At 43.8% G+C, this 12,641-nt stretch overlaps 1 non-coding gene across 1 annotated transcript; it reads right to left on the bottom strand.

Annotated features, from left to right (window-relative positions):
- Nucleotides 1-3,196: 3,196 nt before the first annotated feature.
- On the bottom strand, nt 3,197-3,277 carry Trnag-acc. Its single transcript has one exon. It is a non-coding gene; the product is annotated as a tRNA-Gly (tRNA).
- Between the last annotated feature and the right edge of the window lie 9,364 nt (nt 3,278-12,641).

The raw sequence follows: 12,641 nt of genomic DNA, 5'->3' as shown, positions 1-12,641 counted from the left end.
TTTCAATTCCTAGAGCGTCTCTCATCTCAGAGGAGCCGATGTAACTCACTAATTCAGTTACCTGAGCTACATTTGGTAATTATTTGAGGATCACTTCACCCAGAGGTGAATTTTGACGAGTGGTGTGACACAGCCCACAGTCACTTCGTTCTCCAGCCAGTACCAGAGAGAAATGCACAGCTAATCGGGATGCCTTCCTGGAGGATTTTCTCAGTGAGAACTTCGGGGAGATGGATGCTGAAAGAATGTAATTAACTGCCCGAAATTAATATCTCCAACCTTACTCAAGGTCTCCTGACCTCTTTACTAGTGGCGGTGTGGAGGGGTAGTTTGTCTCGGAATGGGCCTCTCTGGTGGCTGAGAGACCTGGGAGCCCAGGCTCTTCACTGCTATTTCATTTCCACCAGCATACCGCACGCCATTCTTTTAATTTTTTTTTTTTGTGTGTGTGTAGAATTGCAAATGGTACCGTATTTATAATTATTTCCATACATTCACTTCCAGAACCTGAAAACACAATTGATTTTGCAGGTTGCACTTGTGACCTTGCTGAACTCACTCACTGGTTGGAGGAATATTTGGGGGGGGATTTCTAGAGATTTTCCTCCTCCAACCATCTATAAGTGGAGTCATTTTTGATTATTTGTGTGTATCATTTATTTCCTTTTCTTACCATATCCACCTGGCTAGCTCAGAGCTGGCCTGTCTGGCAGACAGTTTTCTCCTGAAGGCCTTCTAGGCATAGGAGAAAAATGATCCGCGCTCCACCATCATATAGAGGGTTAGAATGCTACTTGCAAAGCTTTTTGTTTGCTTTGGTTTGGAGGTTTTATTTTCCTATTTTTTGTAGATTTTTCATTTAAATTTTCTCTTTAAAATTTGTTTCTATATGCCTGTGTGAGTTTATGTGTACTACATACATGCAGTCATCTATGGTGACCAGAAGAGGATGCTGGATCCCCTTGAACTGGAGTTATAGGTGGTCATGAGCTGGGAACCAAACTAGGTTCTTCCGTAAGAGTAGCAAGTATTCTTGACCGAGAAATCACCCCTCCAGCCCCAACTGTGGATGCTCTTTATCTCACTGGGGAAGTTGCTCCCGTTCATAGTTTGAGAGTCTTTTTAAAACCATGAATTCCTTCCTCCTTCAACAAACGGCATTCGGCATTCAAAGAAGGAGGAGGAGGAGGAGGAGGAGGAGGAGGAGGAGGAGGAGGAGGAGGAAGAGAAGAAGGGGTCAAGATCATGTTGGGGAAACCCACAGAGACAGCTGACTGGTGCTAGTTGGAGCTCACTGACTCTGGACTGACAGCTCGGGAACCTGCATAGGACTAAACTAGGCCCACTGAATGTGGGTGACAGTTGTGTGACTTGATCTGTTTGTGGGGTCCCTGGCAGCAGGACCAGGACTTATCTCAGGTGCATGAACTGGCTTTTTGGAGTCCATTCCCAGTGGTAGGATACCTTGCTCAGCCTTGATACAATGAGAGGGGCTAGGCTCTCCTTCAACTTGGTGTGCCAGACTTTGTTGACTACTATGGGAGGCCTTACCCACTCTGAGGAGTGGATGGGGGTAGAGTGGGAGGGGGGTGAGGAGGCAGGAGAAGGGGAGGGAGGGGGAACTGGGGTTGGTATGTAAAATGAAAAAAATTTAATAAATAAATATTTTTTAAAAACCCATGAATGTTTAGTGGATTCTCTGTGATGTCTGGAGCTCGCACTAGGGCCAAGATCAGTACTCAGAAGCTTTGGAGGAGGTAGACAGAAGGGCCTGCCAGGGGAGTCATTCAATAGACAGTGGCTCTCTGGGCTTTTTGAAATGACCAGTCTTTATGAGGGAGGATGCAGATAGGACTGTTCCTTCCCACTGCAGCAGCTCTGCCAGCGAGGCAGGGGGAGTCCGTAATGGCAGGGGGAGGAGAGCCTGCCAAAATATGATGTGCTTGTCCTCCTGGTGTGAACACACGCCTGGATTGTACACAGTCTGTCTATTCTACCCACAAAACCAGTCGCTCAGTGCCTGCGGATATGTCTTCCTCAACTAGTTTTTCCTAGTCAGAGAGACTCAAAAATCCTTGATTAGACACGTGTCTTCAATTTTATTTTAGAGGAGAAGGTGTTCATGAAAAAACAAAAACAACCCAGCTTGTTATTTGTTCAAGTTGCTTGAGATGTGTCATTCTCTCTTAAGGCGGAGTTTAGAATCTCCTCAGGTCATAGTCCTGCTCTGTGAGGGAGGTGGGAGGTGACAAGGTGTAGGTCAGCGATGTGTTGGCCTGTGACCAAAACAGGGAGTTGGATTGTTTCCAGGCACGTGGGTCCCCACCCTTGACCTGTGCCACTCCAAGGTTCTTTCTTGTTTCTGCAGGAGGCATCACCGCCCACTACGTTTTTTCCTGTCTAATTCACAGCTGTGATGGGTACCACAGTACATAGTGAACCACCGCTGCCTGGAGTCCACAGAAGATGAAAACTGGGTGAGGGTAAAATTGATCTGAAAGCGGCTATCCTTTTTTCAAGCTTTATATAAACCTCTCACTGGGGCCTTCATTTTTCCAGGCCTTGTTCCATTTTCAGTACTGCGGGCTTAGACTAGGTGCACTCTGTGGACACTTGACATTCAGACATTCTGAGACTGTCTTGCCTGTTCCTGTCACTTCCCTTTGTCTCCACTTGGCATGTGAGTCTCCAATGCTGCCTGTCACATGACAGGGCTTTATGGAAGCTGTCCCCCTACTTTCTTTCCCCAGGAAGAATGGTATTAGAAGCCACCATGCTTCCTGAGTTTCATTGATGGAGACTCGGGATTTGTTTTTCCAATACTGAAGGTTCCCTAATGTAGGTCTTTACCTTAAATGCCCACAGTTATGCCATAATACCTGTTTGTTCGTGCCCTGTTGGTCGTATGGTTGCTCATAGGAAAGGCTGAGACAAAACCGAAATAATGATAGGATGAAGAACACTTTCCAAAAGGAAGAAATGGCAGCTAGGTTGCTCATTGTCTTCTTATGGTTTCACTTATTAACTGATTCCGTCAACCAAGAACACTGAGTGCCTGCTATGCCCAAGTCACTCACTATGCAGGGGAAAAATTGGATTTCCACGATGACCTGATCACACTAATTGAGCTACTATGTGACATCATTCTCTGTCCCACACATGTCACATTCTTTTTTCTTTTTTTTCCTTTTTTTTTTTTTGGAGCTGAGGATCGAACCCAGGGCCTTGCGCTTGGTAGGCGAACACTCTACCACTGAGCTAAATCCTCAACCCCACATTTTTTGTTTATTTGTTTGTTTTTGTTTTTTGAGACAGGGTTTCTCTGTGTAATAGTCCTAGCTGTCCTGGAACTTTCTTTGTAGACCACACTGGCCTTGAACTCACAGAGATCCACTTGCCTCTGCCTCCCAAGTGCTGGGATTAAAGGCGTGCACCACCACCTCCTGGCATATTTTGTTTAATCTTCACAGAAAACATATAATATGGGATTTTTTTCCATAGGATTTTATTGCATTTGTCTTCTCTGTTCTTATAGCTGATATAAAAGATTAACCAAATAAATTATTGAGGAGGTTGTAAATATTCCCTTCCTTAGTGATTTGTTTTGATGATATTTTGGTGGCATATAGTATGTGCTATGTGTTAGGGTTTATTGATGCCAAAACAAAGCTCAAACCTCAAAGGGAAAAGGTTTATTCTGGAGCTAAATGTGTGTCCTCATCACCTGGAGGCACAGGGTCAGGTTATCCAAATACTATGTTCCAGCATCTCAGAATGTCACCATGTTTTTGTAGTGAACTAACAAAGTAAGCCATACATCAGGGCCCTTTTTATTTACATTGGCAGGTTACAACAAGGCAGAAAAGCCCCTGCTAAAGGCCTTACATGCTAGTTGATGACATTCTCAGCCTTTGAGTTGGTGAGGCTAAGCATCTGTTTGTACATTCCAAAGGGATTTACCTGATAGTCACAAGGATGTTAGGCCACAGAAGTGGGCAATAAATGGCTATTTATGGAGCCGAGATAGTCTAAGATCATTTGGGTAGGAACCTTAAAATTCCAGCTCTCCTCTATCATTGGAGTTCTAATCAGATTCAGTCTTGTAGTGTGTTTAATGTGGGTGGAGCTCCCCCACCCCAGAACCTCAGCTAACAGGATATAAATAACCAAGACAAGTCAAGCTTTATCTGACATGAAGGTCAATCTGTTAATTATAATATCCTACGTGCCCTCCAGCACACATAGGCTTCAAGATGGCCAATCAGGAAACTTCACATACTTTTTGGTAGTGATAGAGCCTGGGATTAGGAGCATGATAAAAGTAGGACTAGCCCTTATGAACCATCTGATCAAATACTATATGCTGGAAAAGAACAGTCATGTCTTTATTCATTTGAGCCCTAAATGTATATGTTATTTAACCCCACAATTATACTTGTGGTTCCATAAAGCAAACTCTACCTCTTGCTGTTGTTGTTGCTTAAATTATTAGTCCAAATCATATAAAACTGCCATTTTTGTAGGTTGAATGTCAAAATTTCATGTCTTCTAACCTATGCCCGACTTCCTGCTACCTACAGTTGAAGCCTGACTGATACCGTGAGGTCATCATCTTCAGCTCGGATAAGGAAAATGATTGTCCAAGTATGAGTAGCAAGAGCTCACATCTGGTGAACTCAGGGTCCCTAGTCTTAATAACCGCAGGACCAGTCCCACACACAGAGTTAGGCAAGCTGAACTTTTTGTAAGTGGTAACACTCTCTTGATGAAGACAACCATGAGCTGATTTAGACTCTGGTAGAAGATGCTTGCCTCCCCCTGGACTGGCATTGGTTTTATAAATTGGCACTTGGTGGGGTTCTGCTATGGAAAACCTTTGGGATTGCTGCCCAATTGACAACTCTCTTCATTTTACGAGTCATAGCTCAATGCTTCGGGTCATTTGTTTGAACCAAGCTGATGTCTTGAAAAAGAAAGTGGAACAGAGAAAGGAGAAATGAAAGATCTAAGAGGTGTTAGTAGTTTAGCAGCCACCAGCTCAAGCTGAGGATGAACCACTCAAGGGCTCAGTGGTTAGAGCCCTTGCCTATGCCGTCTAAGACCCTGGGTTCCATCGCAGGCACTGTGTGTGTCGGGAGTTGGGTGTATCAATCCACACATGCTTGTCTCTGTGTCTCTAGAATTGCTGTAGTCCCTGAACTTTTGAGGTGTGCCTATTCAGCTCTGCTTTTGTGAGATTACCAATTCCTGTTGAAGGAAGTCTCTTTTATTCGAAGCCAGCTAAAGTTGGTTTCAAAAGAACATTAGCTAATTAAAAATATGGGAACGACCACACATCTGTGACTCGGGATTCTGTTTGTAATCTCGGGTATTTGCTGGCCTACAGAGAGCATTGCCTGTAATTCCCTGTCCCAGGAAAATCTGGAAAGGTTGCTGGCTCTGCTAGAGGAAGTCCCAGTATAAAATGGGAATAAAGAAGCACATGATGAATTTCTTGCCGCTGAAGACCTGATGAAGAAGGCAGCTAATAGGAAGTCTGAGAAGAATGATGCTCAGTGGCAAGTTGGAGCCTCGGGTGCCAACAGAAGAGGTGGAAACCAGCAAGAGACTCCCACTGTTCCTGAGTGGGGAAGAGAAAACAACACAATGGAACATATCAGAGCAGTGGTGTTAGGAGGCACTGGGTGAAACTTTGGGTCATGATTTCAGAAGCTGCACAATTGTTACCTGCACATTTACCCTGGATCTTTATGGCCTTAGCTCTGAATGGGTTAATCTGCTTTTAAAGGCCATCCAAATGCCACTAAGCTAATCCCTACATCCTTTGTTCTTTCTATTTAAAAAGAAAAGTGCTGGCCGTGGTAACAGCACATCTGAGAGGTGAAGCCCAGTGCTATCCCTACAAGTGCTGACAAAAATTAAACCTGGCATTCTGACGTCTATGCCTATAATTCTACCGATTTCAAACCTCTTCTTGGACAGATTCCTCAAAATCTAATGATTAAGGTACACAGTCCCTCATTAAAATTGTATTGCTGGACATGTATCGAGCGTCATCTGTAAGATTCCTAACATAATATTATATTGCCAGTATTTTTATTGTTCTGAATTTCAGGGCTAATCTAAGTTTAAACTCTTTATCTTAGAAACCACTAACAGCAGCTAATTAGCACATCTCATTCCGGGTGTATTTGCCAACCAATTTCAGAGACTCATTTGCCTGTTAAGAGATTTTATTGAACACCAGCACCGCGGTCTCTTCTTTTTTTCTAGTAAACAGCCCATGCTTATTATCTTATTACAGGAATGCCACTGGTTAAATCAGACTCTGAATATAAATAGCCATATTACCGCCATCAGGCATCAATGTTTATTTAGTGGCTGTGAGTCACGCATACCTCTTTGATCGGGTTTGGAATGAGCCATTGCAGTTTTTCTTCAAAAAGGCTATTTGCAAAGGCTACAGAAGTATCGGTGAGATTAAACATGAAATTTATCAGCCATTTCTGCCATTGAACACCAGGTATCAAGAGCGTGTGCAAAGGAGGGCCGGGCCTAATGAAGTTGGGAGGTTGGAAAAGATTCCAAGAGATCTGTTGTGGTTTGTGAGCTGTCTCCCATAAGCTCATACACTTGACACTTGGTCCCCAGTGGGTGGGGATGTTTGGGGGAAGTTACGGAACCTTTAGGATGAAGAGCTTCGTTGGCGGAAGTCCAGCTTTGACGGCAGGCCTTGAGGATTTATAGCCCCAGCCCACTTCCTGTTCTGTCCGCTTCCTGTGTGTGAAGGAATGTGATCCGCTAGCTTCCGACTCCTGCCACGCTTTCCCCAGAATGATGGACGCTAGTTCTCTGAAACTGTCAGTCAGAAGGAACCCCTTTTCCCTTTTGGTCAGGGTTTTCCATCATAAAAACAGAAGAGTAACTAATACAATGGCGGCCATGCTGGTGGAAGAAGGACTGGGGAAAAGAGAGAAGGGAGGGAGAGAAGGAGAAGGAACAGGAGGGCCCCACTGTTGGCCTCATCACTGCTCGGCCGTTGCACCGTGTCCCAGGGTATAGGCACTAATGACATGCCTCACCATGACAAAAATAGCTGCGAAAAGCAGTGTAGGAAGGAATGGTTTGTATTGCCTTGTGACGCGAGGGACCGCGGTCCTTCAGGCACGGCTGTGGGTGGCGAGGGGACTGGTCACGTGGTATCTGAAGTCAGGATGCAGAAGAAAATGATGCTTTTGCTCAGCTAGCTTTCTGTCCTCCTTATTCAACCTAAGATCCCAGTCCCTGGCATATCATCCACCTGGAGGATGGGTTTTCCCCTCCTGAGTGGAATCTCTCTGGGAATATCTTCAAAGACACACGCAGAGGTGCGCCTTAAGCAATTCTAAGCCCAGTCAAGCTGATGGTGATGATTAGCCATCACAGTAGAGTGCCTGTGCTTGGCATCCTAAGATGCCAAGCACAGGTCTCTAGAAGAAAGCTTAGTGTTCCCTTGTATGGTGGAAGCAGATGTATGTAACACATATTGAACCCGTAGAAAAACAAGGAAAGCGTACTTCCCGCCTCAACACTGTGCTTGTGTGTGCGTGTGCATTGTGCACTTGTGTGCCTGTGCCTATGAAGGCCAGAGGTGAACACTGGGTCTCTTGTTCAGGTGTTCTTCACCTTCTTTCTTGAGACAGGGTTTCTCACTGAACTTGGAACTCGCTAATTCAGCTGGACTGACTAGCCAGTGAGCTCAGGGACACTCCATTACTCTGACCCTGCCCCTAGAAGTGGGGTTATGGGTGTGTCACCATGCCTAGCGATGTACATGGGTGCTGGGGATCTGAACTCAGCTCCTTATGTTTGAGCTGTCTTCTCAGCTCCCTAACTAAGCTTTTTTCTTTTCTTAAGATGATTACTGTCACAGAGTGACAAGTGTATGCAGACTTCAGCTGGTGAAACTGTGGTAGCAGATAAACTGTGGGGATATAAGATATGGCCCTTTAACTAGAGAACTCACTTAAACTAGGGGCATCAATTCGCTTAACAACAGCCAGTACTTCAGTTTAACAGGCACAGTGCTGAGACCAGCTGTAAACAATACAACACCCTGCGTTTAATGCTGTGGTGAATCCCATCACACATTTCTCCTGACCTCATTCCTAACCAAGTCTTACTTACTGGTCAGCAATCTTGACACATCCCCTGGGTGACTGTTCCTTGTCCTCAAAGCTTATGTCTGATATTCTGTACTGTCTTCAAGCTTCTGTCTCCAATCCCTTTTACTCCATGTGGGTAACCTAACCTTCTCTATCATGAAAATAAGTTCATTCACGCTCATCCTCCCTGGTGCCAACCAGAGAGAGGACACACCCTTTCTCTTAAAGCTGATAAATCCTACTTGTGATTGGGACTGCTTTTCCTCCCAAAGTTCTTCCACCCAGAACTTTCACTTTGCTCCTCTCAACTAGCTTGGACTTTTTGTATTTAGAAACCAACCAACCAACCAACCAACCAACCAACCAACCAACCAATTCCAACAACAGAACCTTACCAGTAGTCTCTTCCTTGCTGATGACACGTTCTTGAATGCTCTACTGAGAACTCCCTCCACCTCCTAGGTTCCCTGGAAGACTGACATAGACATATGCATGCAGGTGGGTTATTTGGGAGTGCTGTTAGGAGTAACTCCAGCATGGGGATATGGATGAGGGAGGCAGAACTGGCAGAGGAAGAAATAACAGTGTAGATGTAAGAGTGGCATCACCCAGTTCCAAGGGGTAGATGGCTTTTAGATGTCTGGAATTGAGGCAAAGATGCCTTTTTAACTCTGCGCTAAGCTAACACTGGATACACGAAGCAGGTGTATAATCATGGGGAAGGCAGGACCATGAGGTATAGGGTAATTCCTACAGAGGGACCAACCTTGAGACATGGACAGGGCAACTGTCCAGGTAGATGAGGGAAGGAGAGCTGAAATCTTACCAGGGCCCGTGGGTTGCTCTAAGATAATCCTTCTGTACGCTATGAATATGTATTACTCTCATTTGCTAATAAAAAGCTGACTGGCCAGTAGCTAGGCAGGAAGAGATTAAGCTCAAGAGGCAAACTAGGAGCATTCTCGGAAGAGGAAGGGTGGAGTTAGAGAGTTGCCAGGCAAATGCAAAGGAGCAAGATGACAATACTGTACTGAAGAAAGGTACCAAGCCAAGTGGCTCAGCATAGATAAGAATTATGGGTTAAGTGTAGGAGCTAATCAGTAATAAGCCTGAACCAGCAGCTGAGCATTTATAATTAATATAAACCTCTGTGTGGTAATTTGGGAAGTGGCTGCCAGGTATTTGGGAACAGGCAGTTGGGACAAAACACATCCATTTACAGTGGTTGACACAGCTTAGTACACACTGCTGGCATGCCAACTTTTTGCACCCTGGCTTTGTCTCTGCCCAATTTGTATTCAATGCGAAGTGCGATTTCCATGTGGATATCATGAATGATATGAAAGAATGAATGAAAAAGTATGCTGTGGTAGCCAATTCCATCGCTTGAGAGCTGAAGCAGGAGGACTGTGAGTTTGAGACCAGCTTGGACTCTATATCAAGACCATGTCTCAACAACAATGAAGTGTCAATGAAAGAATTCAAATGCAATGTTCTTCACCTTATCCCCTCTACTCCATCCTTAGGCTTTGTGTCTCTAAGGGAAGACTGGCAGGCCAAGTCTCCCTCCCGACTCTGTTTTGTGTTTACTTCGGGGTGGTTTTTGTTGTGGTTTTGTTTTGTTTTGTTTTTGCCTTTCTGGGGATTCTTGTGTGTAGGACACATCCTGAGCAAAGTCTTCTTCCTGTGTATTCCTTCAGGTAGGATGGTGGACGGTGGTCATTGTGATCGCTCACAGCCTTCTTTGCTCTCATTCACTCCCCTTGTCACCTGGACTTGCCCTGTCATATAACTTCTTAGCTCTCTAAGTCTGACCTGAGCCTGGGGGATGATACCACCTTTTCTCAGATTTCCCACTTCAAGCAACTTCCAAGACATACCAACTCTAATGTCTAGAGAGTTATAGGTGGTTGTGAGCCACCTGACATGGGTGCTAGGAACCAAACTCAGGTCCTCTGGAAGAGCAATAACTACAAAGAACCTTGTGTCATTATTGAATCATCTTCTTATGGATTCCTTCCCCCATCTCCTGAAAGGTAAAATCATTTTAAAACATTCAATTCAAAACTGAATAAATTCTAGGCAGGTGAGATACCTCCCCCCTGTATGCTCAACACTCAGAAGAATACTAAGTTTGAGAATAGCATGGGCTATTTACCATGTTTAATATATACAGATATAGTTCATATATATATGTATATATATATATATATACATATATATATGTATAATTTTAGGCTGTATTTTTAAATTATATATATGTATATAATGGATATAAAGATACATATCTAAGTTGTATATCTATCTATCTATCTATCATCTATCTATCTATCTATCTATCTATCTATCTATCCATCTATCTATCTAAAATTATACTTCCTACAGCTAACATTCCCAGCAACACAATATAACAGAAAGGATATAGCTCAGTGATAGAGCACTCTATGTGGTTGAGAGGCTGAGGCAGGAGAATTGTGAGTTTGAGGCTGGTCTAGACTACATAGCAAACCCTATCTCAACAGCGACAAATAATCAATGGATTCAATTCAAATGCCTCTACTCTTCATCTCTGCTTTGTAAAGGGAGGTGGGGGTAACTTGATGGCCCCCATCTCTCCCTGTGGTTTACTTCAGCCTGTGTTTCTTTTCAGCCATTCTGAGGAGTCTTATGTGCAAGGCTCTGGGTCTGCTGCCCTGGTGCTGCAGACACAAAATGTAATACAAACCTAAGCTGTCATCAGATTGATGTGTCTGCAGCATATTTTCATGGATGAAAAAAACAATTTAAACCTCATGGCTTGGGGCTGGAGAGATGGCTCAGGGGTTCAGAACACTGGCTGTTCTTCCAGAGGACTGAGGTTCATTCCCAGCACCCACATGGTGGCTGACAGCTGTCTGTTCCAGTTCCAAGGTGTCTGACACCCACATACAGATGTAGATGTAGGCAAAACACCAATGCACATGAACTAAAAAAGAAATAAACCTCGTGACTTAAAACTGATATTCAATTAGAGAGTAAAATATAAAAATAAATGCAATTTCCTTTAAGATTTTAATTATAAGTTAGTCTTATTTTATGAACAAACATAATAAATATTCAATTACAGTTTAATTGACTAGACGAACAGGCCAAGTCTCTTCAAACAATTTTGTCCCACTAATATCTTAATTATGAAATTCTTTCAAGCATTTAGATTGCATTGTAAAATAGAATATATTTTACATTTTAATTTTCATCAATATATGTTAGTTGTACAGAACAATGGATTTTATTGTGACATTTTTTATTTTTTAAAGACATCTCTGCCCACCTTACCCATTAAAACCCTCCCACATTAATAAATTTTTTAAATTTTAAAATAGTTAAGTTGATGAATGTGGTCCACATTGAATGAATCTTCTGGTTTCCAATTTTGTTTACAAGCTGTGATGGTCAATAGTATCTGTAAGGTCCAAAAGAGACGGAGACAAACGGCTAACTGCAGTGCCTGTTAGCAGACCAAAGCCCACGCTGGCCTCTAGGTTCTCTCTTCTAGTACCTGTTACATAGTCCATGTTGGCATCCTGGCTCTCTCACTCTGCCGCCTACCCTAAACTTCTCCAGCTCATGGTTCCCTTTCCCCAGCTTCTGGTTCTGATATAATCCCGCCATCTGGCTCTGCTTCCTCTTTGCCCTCTTTGCTCTCTTGGCTCTGGTTCCCTCTCTCCTCTTTGTCCTCTCTCCTCTTCCTCTCCTGTCCTCTCCTCTTTCTCTCTCCCCTCATGGCCTGGTTTAGTCCGCTGGCCATGTTTAGTCTACTACTTTCTTTCCCTGCACTGAACCCTCCCAGATGCCTCTGACGGCACTCTCCCTTATATCTCCCACAAAACACTTTTCCTCAACCACATCTTGGAGCGGCCATGTCCTCAATTCATTCAGTATTGATTTCACAGGATTTAGGATCACCTAGGAGACAATTAGGGCTTGCTGATTTGGCCAGCATGGCTAGCCAGGGAGCCGCTTGACTTTCTGTGTGAATGCTGGGGTCAAGCATCAGCTCCTTGTGTGTGTGTGTGTGTGTGTGTGTGTGTGTGTGTCACAGCGCTTTACCAACTGAGTCATCTCCCCAGCCCCTGAATTCTTATTTTTATTCAATGAATTATTATCCATTACTACAATTACTACTCTTGATGCTCAAAATGTCTCAGATTTGACCAGTGACTGCACCTCCAAGTTGGTCCTTGCGTTCTTTTAAACAATCTGTTACGGCCTTGTTTCCTTTCTGATACAAGATAGCTCAGGTTCATCCTGTACTTTCTCTGGCCATTCCCTGCTGGGGAATAATATTTCAAACCCACAATTTGGTATATTCTCATTGCTGCTAGAGCATTAAAGACTTTAGACCCTTCAGCGCACAGAGCTAAGAAGCATATGAACACATGCACACACATATCCACACGCACACACACACACACCCCACACACACCTGTTTCTGTATCTCCTATATGATATGCTACA

Source organism: Onychomys torridus, chromosome 14 (assembly GCF_903995425.1).
Source record: "Onychomys torridus chromosome 14, mOncTor1.1, whole genome shotgun sequence".
Taxonomy (NCBI): domain Eukaryota; kingdom Metazoa; phylum Chordata; class Mammalia; order Rodentia; family Cricetidae; genus Onychomys; species Onychomys torridus.
This window is presented reverse-complemented; position numbering and strand designations above follow the sequence as displayed.